Source organism: Gobio gobio (assembly GCF_949357685.1).
Source record: "Gobio gobio genome assembly, chromosome: 13".
In the NCBI taxonomy this organism is placed as follows: Eukaryota; Metazoa; Chordata; class Actinopteri; order Cypriniformes; family Gobionidae; genus Gobio; species Gobio gobio.
The window spans coordinates 46,135,384-46,146,053 of record NC_137106.1 but is presented as its reverse complement, the minus strand read 5'-3'; positions in this window follow the sequence as shown (position 1 = coordinate 46,146,053).

The following is a 10,670-nucleotide window of genomic DNA, read 5'->3' as shown; positions in this document are numbered from 1 at the left end:
GTTTTCTTCAATGGATTTATTGGCTCAATGAAGCATTTTGCATTTAGTGAACAAAGAAATTCAATCTTTGGGACAAATTTTAAATAACAGTTGAATGATCCTAAAAATCTGAATGCAATGTGTTGAATTTTCTCTGTGTAACTGACAAACAAACACACACACACGCCTGCGCACAAAGTTTCTTATTAAGTGATGGCATGCAAAAATACATACACTGTTAGACTTTACCGCAATTTTACAGTGACTTACCGCAAAAAAGCCCAGTAAAATACCATTTATATTATTTACGGTTAGCTACTGTAATATGCACTGCATTATGGGTATTTTTAATGAAATTTACAGTAACTTACTGTATATGGGAGTTTGCGGTATTTTACTGTTTACGTAAAAGCAGTAGTGCTACTGTAAACAAAGAATACACACACACACACTGGATGTTTAAAAGTTAAATAAAAAAACATGTGGATGGAAGGATGTAAAATGAGTTCTTTGTGGGAGACAAAGAAGTAATTTTTATTTTTAGTATTTTCTCCTACCCTTTTCACATTTTCGGGTTTCTCAGAGCAGAAGTCGTTATAGTTGGGTTAACTTTTATAGTGGTGAATGAGAGAATACATTAATTATATATTTTTTGTATGCCCATTTGCTCAAATAGCAAAAGAAAAACTCCACAATAATGATTTCACAACTTTCAAAAAGAGGGAAAAAATAGAGTATAGAGTAAATAGAGTAAAGTATTAGTGTTATAAATGTACATACATTTTTTAAAAACGAATTAGTGTTATAAATGTAAACAATTAAGTCAAACATTCAAAGTCAGCGCTAGTCGGCTACAACTGTAACGTAAAGTTATAGCCTAAAAATAAAAAAGTAATGAAACTGCCCTCAGCCTAAACGATTTGCCAGGGAACAAATTATCGATCCATGAGACTTAAGATTGGCCGTTACATCTACACAAGCCGAATTATAGATCGAGACACACCACAGAGACATCAGAGTCAGCGGCAGACGGCAGCACTGGCCGAGGAAAGGCCGCTCTTGCTGGCATTGACGAGCGCTGACCGCCGCTGATCCACTGGAGCTCACAACTCCGAAAACGCCAGATAAAATGTTCAAATAGGCATTCTTTTTTATAAATAAACCACAGATTTGAGCTTTAAACAACTACATTATCGCCTGAAAAAGTCTTAAAACTACGTTTTGTCACACATTAACAGTAGATTTTAACAAAAAAGACGTGTAAACACAGCCCATGTCAGCCATTTCTCAACGAGACGAGCCGGCTGGCAGAAGCCCCGCCCATCCCATGACGCGTCATTCACGTCCGGTGTGAACGGAGTTATGTTCTATGACTTAATCTGGGCAGTTGTGATAGTACAGAGGGAGATATGAGATGCACTCTGCGGCTGCAGCCATTCATGATGTTGCCTCTGAATTGTTCAATAAACAAGTGTTGTCATCACCGGAGCTCCTTGTCAGTGTCCTCCCTAAAGTGGTGATAACCCAATAAAAGGAATGAAGCCAAGAAACCACGGAACAGCGCTGGGTAAGAGAACTAAAAGTTAGAGGATAACTCACGCGCGTTACACTACTATGCGCGCGCGCGCGCACACACACACATACATATACATACATATACATACATACATACATACATACACACACACACACACACACACACACACACACACACACACACACACACACACACACACACACACATATATACATACACACACGCGCACGCTGGATGTTTAAAAGTTAAATAAAAGCCATGTTGGTAGAAGGATGTAAAATCAGTTCTGAGAGACCAGAGTAATTTTTATATTATTTTCTCCAATAGTGATATGATAAATAAAAATAAAAACATTCTTTAAATTGTTTTATTTTTTTAAATAATGCCATGGAACAGCACAAGAGAGTATTATATAAATAATATAAATATAAATATAATATAAATATAAATTTTAAATATATAATATAAATTTAAGTGATATATATATATATATATATATATATATATATATATATATATATATATATATATATATATATATATATATATATATATATATATAAAATCACTTAAATTTATATTATATATTTATATTATATATAGAGGAATGCCAAATGTAAAGAGGCCTATGTTAATCACACAAGTATGTCATGTATGGTTTTATGATGTTGAAACTATATAGAAAGATGTAGTGGAGGTTTTATAGAGAACCTTTATGTTAGACTTTATAAGAGTCTTATAGGAAAATGTAGTGGAGGTTTTATAGAGAACCTTTATGTTTGACTTTATAAGAGTCACAAGTAGAATAGAAATAGCAAAGTGAAGTGAAGAGTTGTTTGTATGGCCGAGAAACTTTTATAAGAAGTTTTTATTTTTACAACTTTTATGTATAAGCTGTTTATAAGGCCGAAAAGCCTAAAGGAGGTTTTTCTTATTCAACTTTCATAAATGACTTTGTAAGCATGGAAAAACATGACAACATGATATTGTAAAAATGTTTTACTTTGGTTCATAGCAAGGATACAGACACATGGTTTGGTAAAAATGTTTTATTTGGTTTTATAGAAAAGACACGGAAGCAAAGACTTTTGTAAAAATGTTTTATTTGGTTTTATAGTAAAGACACGGAAGCAAAGACTTTTGTAAAAATGTTTTATTTGGTTTTATAGTAAAGACACAGAGACAAAGACTTTGTAAAAGTATTTTATTGAATAATTGAAATGAACACGCTGAGACATGTTTTAGGCAATCTGCTCTATTAAAAAGATGAAGAAAGACACTGAGCTATTTGTGCGAAAGTCATTTATTCATGTAAAAGACAAACAAATGAAATGTACTCTGTATTAGCATGCATGCATGTAGAAAAGTATTGAACGAAACAGTTTTACCCAGGATGATGTCTTGCAGACGAGACGAAGGAGGAGATTAAGGAACCAAGCCAGAAGAAGAAGAATGAAAGAGTACAGAGCATTATATACTAAAATGTTAAAGGAATTGAGGGAGTTGACAATCGTTCAAAATCTAGGATTGGATGAACTATGCCTATGTAATTGAATATGTAATGAAGAGGTGTGATAATGAAATGGTATATAAGGTATTGATCTCTGTATGAACACCAGAAGCTGAGAGCGTTATGCTGCTTCTCCATTGCTTGATGATCCGAGCCTGACATCTGCTGGTGACTCTTGTGAACTGCCGCTTTTGTTACTTAAGACTTTTCTTTTTGTAAACTTTAATTTGATTGTATGTAAAACTTTTTGTTAATGGAAAAATAAATCTACTTATAATTGATTTATAAAAGAAACCGTTTGCCACGTCTCTGCTTTCTGAACGAATTGATCTGAACCAGACACGGAGGGGGTCTGCTCTTCTAGAGAGTGAGTATAAATTTATATTTATGATCTAGTTAAGGATTTGACCTGCTTTACCTAGCCTGAGGTTGTAAACTAAAAATAGGTAGAAGGTGTGTGGGATCTAGATAGATTGTACACCGAATAACAATATACACATATACTTTGCTTAGCGAATTGAGCGTTTTGAACGCGCGATTCGCGCGAAACGCTCAAGTTGAAAAATCTGAACTTTGGCGGATATTTCACGCCGCGTTAACCAATCAGGAGCTTGCTCTAGTAGTGACAACAATGAGGAGAAAATCTGTATATTAATATCTGGTTCAGACAATATGATTATCACTGTGATAACATTAAATGACATGAAACACAACCCAGTCTCTTTTTGTTAAATGCAAGTTTATGTATGATCAATAATACAAAAGTATCAGTGATGTATAACAAGCTATACATGAAATAAAGCAAACAATGCAGTCAAACATTCAAAGTCAGTGCTAGTAGGCTAACGTTACAACTGCAACGTACAGTTATAGCCTAAAAATATAAAGTAATGAAACTTATCTTTGCCCTCAGCCTAAACGATTTGCCAGGGAACAAATTATAGATCCATGAGACCAAAGATCGGCCGTTACAAGACGAATTATAGCTCGAGACACACCACAGAGACATCAGAGCCAGCGGTAGACGGCAGAAGGACTGGCCGAGGAAAGGTTGCCCTCGCCGGCTTTCACGTGCGCTGAGCGCGCTGTCCGCTGGAGCCTTAAAGCTCCGACAACGGCAGATAAAATGTTCAAATAGGCACTGTTTATGTAAATAAACCACAGATTTGAGCTTTAAACAACTACATTATCGACTGAAAAAGTCTTAAAACTACGTTTTGTCACACATTAACAGTAGATATGAACAAAAAAAAAGACATGTAAACACAGCCCATGTCAGCCATTTCTCAACGAGACGAGCTGCTGGCGGAAGCCCCGCCCATGACGCGAATTCGCATCTGTTGTGCAGTGAATGTCACGCGCGAGTAAACTCCAAATGTACACGCGTCCACCTTCGCGCGAATTATTCGCGCGAATCGCGTCCGGTGTGAACGGCACATGACTCTGAGTGGATCGCTAAGGTTAGACGCCAGCTGTGAGTATTTCTGAGGTAAGTTGCCTACTTTTTACTTAACAAATTTCTTTTAAGTTACTTTTACAATGTAAACTATTACCAATATCAATTAAATATACTTAAATGTATGACGAAATTAAATTATAGCATATTATAGACTATAACAGGAAAGTCACTGAGTCTGAGGGAACCTTGTTTTCCTCAAAAACTGCCACTTTCATAAACCCATTAAATGTCATACAATTGACTGACTGCCTTTTCCAGTAAATGTACCAAATCTCATAACGTTATTTACACGAACAATGGCTGTCCGTCTTTTTTTATTATTATTCCCAGTTATGGCATATTTTTTATAAAGAATGCCGTTAAATGTGTGTGACGTTGGTGTGTTTGAAGTAGGCCTCTTGCGTTTTTCTCAAAGACTCTGCCTGCGTCTCATTGTGCATACTATCCATCCTAAATATGGTAACGTTATGTGGCATTAGTAATATTCATAGGCTATTTAGAGCGGATAGTATGTACATTGTGACAAGGGGTTTCACTCGCGCGATCCACTCAATGTTTCTATTTACAACGTACTTTGCAGCGGTCAGCAATGTAGCCAATCACAGACATAGTTGTTGATCTCGTGGCAAATCAGAGTTGTTTAAGTTAACGTTAGTCAGAATCCACATATTCATTCTTTTTTTTTTTACATGTTATTGTAGGATATATATGTTATTCTCTTTTCTCTTTTTTCAGTATTGATTGTCATCTGATTGTGTAAGTCATCCTAGATTGGTGATTTATCATGTTCATAACATAATGATCATTGATGAAAAATTATGTTTCTTATTTTTGCCTCTTTTTCCTGTCAACAGGAGCTAACTACACCCCAAAGGTTCTTGTAAGAGCCACAACAACGCACCTTCTTTGGCTTTGTAAGTAAATGTTTTGACTGTCTTTTATGCATTATGTGATTAACATCTTGTAATTATTTATGGGTGTAACGATACACTCGTGTCACGATTCAATAAAACCACAATAGTGGACGCACAATGTGATATTTATCAAAATGTTTTAAGCCGAAATAAAGAAGAGAGGTTTTTTATTATTAAAATATTATAATTGTTGTTGTATTATTATCAGGACCCACAAATATTCCCCCATTGCATTATTATACAGTATTTTCAACATTGTATACAGTCGTTTAATTTAGTAATGTCACTGAAACTTCATAAACCTATTGTTTTTTCATGCTGCAAAGAGGACGAAGGCCAATTTCATGCTGCAAAGTTTCGGAAATGACAGCTATATAAATGCTGGACAGAAATATGACATGTTCGTAACGGTTGTTTCTTATTTTTGCCTCTTTTTCCTGTCAACAGGAGCTAACTACGCCCCAAAGGTTCTTGTAAGAGCCACAACAACGCACCTTCTTTGGCTTTGTAAGTAAATGTTTTGACTATCCAGTGCATTATGTGATTAAAGGGATAGTTCACCCAAAAATGAAATTTTTGTCATTAAGTACTCACCCTCCCTCATATTGCCTCATACCCCTAAGACCTTCGTTCAACTTTGGAACACAAATTAAGATCTTATAGGTTTAAAATGACATGAGGGTAAGTACATGAAATTTACATTTTTGGGTGAAATTATACCTTAAAAAAACTAATCTGAGCCTTGGATAAAACTATATCGCCAATCATATCATTTACATCAACAATACATATTGCACATTGTTACATCGCAATATCTCGATATAACAATGCATTGTTACACCCCTACTTCTATAAAATGTTATTATTTCAACAATAAAACAACTGCCTAAATTTCTGCCTATTTGGCATCAGTTTGTTATCTTGTTGTGATTGTTTTATAGTCTCATTGGGGATATGCTACTGCATAACATGAATTAAACATTATTATTGCATGCACTTAAAACTATGTATGCATTGTTTTATATGCAGATCATATCCAGCCAGTGATCAGAGAAGATAGAGAGAGACCTGAACTTGAGCACATGCAAGTATGTACAAGTGCACATACTGTAGCTTGTGTACATCTGACTTGAGAATTTTCTGCAGTCATGTAAAAAAGCATCAGCACATCGCAAACCATAGGTTTGCTTGTGGAGATGAGCAATGTCCTGCTTCCTTTAAAAAAATTGTGACATTTAAATCCCACATGCATAGGAAACACAGATGTAAACCAGATAATAAAAAACAATCTCAGTTCAGAGGTACTCTTGCTTGCAACATTGAAGGATGCTCATTTGTGGCAGATAATTTCTCCGCTTTGTGTGCTCATTTGAGAAGTCACATTAGAGACGGAAAGAAAGTTTACTGCCCCTACGATAACTGCTGCAAATATTTTAGAGTAAGATCCTCATTTTCTGCACATATTTCAAGAAAACACACCCAGGTAGCCACTGCCTAGATGTCAGGTCCCCCAGAAATGACCAGTGGTACTCCTGAGCGCGATAAAATAACTTGTTTTTGACATTGATTGGATTTTGGTCTTTGTAAAAGGGTTGGGAGTGGCTCCACACATCACACCATTTTTTTTATTCTGTTACACGTTCCTCCTAATATTGTGAAATATTATTAAAATTTTAAACTTTTACTATTTGGATATATTTTGAAATTTATTTCTTGAGATTTGCTGCTCAAAAACATTTCTGATTATTTTCAGTGTTGAAACAGTTGTGTACAATCTTTTTTCAGGATTCTTTGATGACTAGAAAGCTCAAAATAACAGCATTTATCTTAAATAATTTTAGTAGTAGTGAAAGCACTATTTTTCAAAATTTTGGGGTCAGCATTTTTTTTTTTTTTTAGAAATTAGTATTTATTTTATTCAGCAAGGATGCATTTAATTGATCAAAAGTGACAGTAAAGACATTTGTAATGCTACAAAAGTTTTCTATTTCAGGTTTAACTTTAAAGGGCCTAGGATGTGCAATAAAGCTATACTATTTAAACAGTCTACTGGGAATAACTGCTGTTGCATGAACAAATTTAGATTAAATAAACCCATGACTATTTCTCATACATTTTCTCTGTTTTGTTTCAGATCAACCATCAGTTGTTTACCAGTATGGAGGCCAGCCAAGACCAACTGGGATATTTTGTTCATGCTTTTTGTTGTGCATTGTCATTGATTGTGACAGTGAATAAAAAAATATACTGATGTACAAGGACTCAAGTCACTTATTTGGAATGTATTAAACTCAGTAGCATTCATGTAAAATAAAAATAAAACTGAATAAAAACTCTGAAATAAATTACATTAAAATTACTGTAATATTATTATACTGTAAAAATAAGTTGCGGTAAGGGTATCATACTGTAAAATGCAATTACGGTAAGGGTATCATACTGTAAAATGCAAATACGGTAAGGGCATACTGTAAAATGAAATTGCGGTAAGGGTATCATACTGTAAAATGAAATTGCGGTAAGGGCATCATACTGTAAAACATATTTACAGGTAAGCTACTGTAAAGGAGCAATTACAGTAACTTACTGGCAATAGTGCTGCCAGTAAGTTACCGCAAAAATACAATAAAATGTCTAACAGTGTAGTTAAATGTAAGAGTTAAAGGTGAATCTTAACAAAATCAGTAATCTTGTTCAAAAATATGTTCAGAAAACTTATGAAATTTTGTTGGTCTTACATGTTTGTGATTTCAAACCCCCTGTAAACTCCCTGTTGGATAAAGTGTAACTGATCATAAAATTAAACATACTCACAATTCACCCTCAGAACACACAGACCTCGAGAACAAGCAGCAGAAGTGAAGTCCGATTAGAGAGAGTGATTGTCCTCGTTCGCTGAGCATTGACATTACCTGACAATACAGAGCATAATGAGTCTTTAACACTATTCAATATTAGACATTTTATTACGTATTTAACTGGTGATATAAATCCATTTTGAGCTTTAAAAATAGTTCCATGTCCTCGTGTTCAGAACATTATGATTTTTATAATTATTGTTATTTATTGCTTGTAACAGTATGGGGATACATGTAGCTTAGAAAGTGAGGATATTTTTATTACACTATTTCAATTGTCCACTTTATAAAATAAGCTGACATGTGACAAAGTTACTTATAGTCAGTGGAATATCTGAAGTTGACTGTCAAAATAAAGTTGTTTTTTTATTATTTAACAAAATTAAATGTTTTATTTGCATTAATTGTCCCTAAATGCCCTTAAAATTATTCTCAAAGTGTTACATTGTATTGGTGGATTCCTTGATATACACTATTAATCTATAATGAACCACTGAAATCAAATAAATCAACAGAGAATTAATAGAGAAGCAGAAATCACACGTCCATTCTTACCTTTGCAATGACGGCATTTGTCATTATTTGAAGAAGGAATGAAATCTGCATTTTCATGCATCGTTGTCATGTAGAAATCTGCACCTCTAAGATCAGTGCGTAAATCTGAAGCTTCTTCACTGCTAACCTCTGTTAGTTTCAGACAAACACATGCATCTACAGAGCCCAGGACATTTTATAATCTGATGAAACGTTTTCTCAGTAATCTAATTAAAAATCTTATAAGGAAGTTATTTTGAGCTGTTTTTGCTTTTGCAGTAGATGTGGAAGGAGTAACCATGATCATATTGTGGTCTGTGAGGTTTAGTTCTGATTAAAGTTCTTATATGTGATCTCCTGTATGAGTCATGAGTTCTGGTTCATTTGGGTCATTTTAGGACAGTGTGTGTGTGTGTGTGTGTGTGTGTGTGTGTGTGTGTGTGTGTGTGTGTGTGTGTGTGTGTGTGTGTGTGTGTGTGTGTGTGTGTGTGTGTGTGTGTGTGTGTGTGTGTGTGTGTGTGTGTGTGGGCATGTTTTCGTGAAATATCAGGACACAAATGTGTATAATGACATGGGTATGACATAGGTATTACAAAAAGAGGGTGAAATATGAGGACGTTCCCCATGTCCTCACTTTTCAAAATGCTTATAAATCACACAGAACAAGGTTTTTTTTTCACAGAAAGTGAACTGCACAGTCTCCTGTGAGGGTTAGGTTTAGGGACAGTGTAAGGGGATAGAAAATACGGTTTGTACGGTATAAAAACCATTACGCCTATGGAATGTCCTCACATTTCACAAAAACAAACGTGTGTGTGTGTGTGTGTGTGTGTGTGTGTGTGTGTGTGTGTGTGTGTGTGTGTGTGTGTGTGTGTGTGTGTGTGTGTGTGTGTGTGACTCTGCTTGGCATGTGGGGACAAATATCCTCACACTGAGGACAAAGAGTCCAAATTGTTCTTTGAATTTTCACCTATGCTCATGCTTTAAAACATGTTGTAATGTCACTGTCTCTTTCAGATTCAGTGTGACTGCTGCAATGGATGGTATCACTATGAATGTGTTAACAGACCCAGTTTGAAAGGATAGTTTGTTTGTCATGGATGCCAAGGCTCTTAATTTTGTTATGCTTTTGTTGTTGATTTATGTCTTGTTTGTGCATCTTCAGAGAACATGCATTCTGCTCAAGTGTGAAATGCATTGTTTTGGTATTTATTCAATGAATAAAAGGAAGGATTTAAAAAAAATGTCTGTTTAAAGTACTGGTACTATCTTCTGGTTTCTCTTGATTTGCATTTTAAAATATAGGAAAATATCTGTGATGAAAATCACTCAGCTTCTCAGAACAATGAATACTTTGTGTGAATTCTTGTTAAAATGTTTCTTACTTTTACAGCACTACATTCATAGAATGAATCCTGAGTAAATAAAATAAATATAAAATAAAAATAAATAAATAAAAACACATTTATCAAATAAGTGTTAATAGCCAAATCATTTGAATAACTTAATAACCAAAGTAGCCTTTGAGTATTGTATCAGCATATGACCCAACAAGTGATTGAAAAATGACTTTTTTCAACAAAATGATTGAGTAAACACAAAAAGGGTCAGAGAACAAATCTTTATTAAAACTTAAAAAAGATGCGAGAAACAACGAGGAAAAACAGAAATATGTGCTCGATTAGTTGTGCTTTTTTTTCTAACTGTCTTGTCCACCATCAAATTAAATGAAGCGTGTAAAATTTTTTATTCTTAATTTATTTTCTTCCAGCTTCATCCAACAGTTTGTAGGGAAGGTATTTAAAAAAAATCCAATTTTTGAAGCCCCAAACTACAAATGTCAGTTCTGCAGCAAAATGGGAGAGTATGCATATGTTGT